The following is a 453-nucleotide window of genomic DNA, read 5'->3' on the forward strand; positions in this document are numbered from 1 at the left end:
GGAGGGCAGAGAGAGGGGTTCAGGGAGAGGCGGCCTCTTTCTCTGTCCCCCTCTCTCGGTCCCCACTCTCTCTGTCCAACCCTCTCCCTTTCCCCCTCTCTCTGCCCCCAACCATTATCCCCCCTCTCTCCGTACCTCCCCTCTGACCCCCATCCGCCCCCTCTCTCTCTCCGACCGCCCTCAGTCTCCCGTGTCTCTGTACCTCCCTCTATGTCCCCCGTGACACCCGCTCTCTGTTTTCCATCTCTCTTAACCACTCTCTGTTCCCCCCTGTGCCCCCATTCCCCCATCTGTCTCCCCCATCCCCCACACTGTCCCCCTCTCTGACCACGGCCCCTCCCTCTGCCCCGCTCTCTGTCACCCCTCCCTCTGACACCCCTCCCTCTGTCACCCCTCTCTCTGTCCCACTGTCTGTCCCCCTGACTCTGTCCCTCTCTCTCTGTTCCCTTCTCT

The sequence above is a fragment of the Hemiscyllium ocellatum genome, unplaced genomic scaffold (assembly GCF_020745735.1).
Source record: "Hemiscyllium ocellatum isolate sHemOce1 unplaced genomic scaffold, sHemOce1.pat.X.cur. scaffold_2373_pat_ctg1, whole genome shotgun sequence".
In the NCBI taxonomy this organism is placed as follows: domain Eukaryota; kingdom Metazoa; phylum Chordata; class Chondrichthyes; order Orectolobiformes; family Hemiscylliidae; genus Hemiscyllium; species Hemiscyllium ocellatum.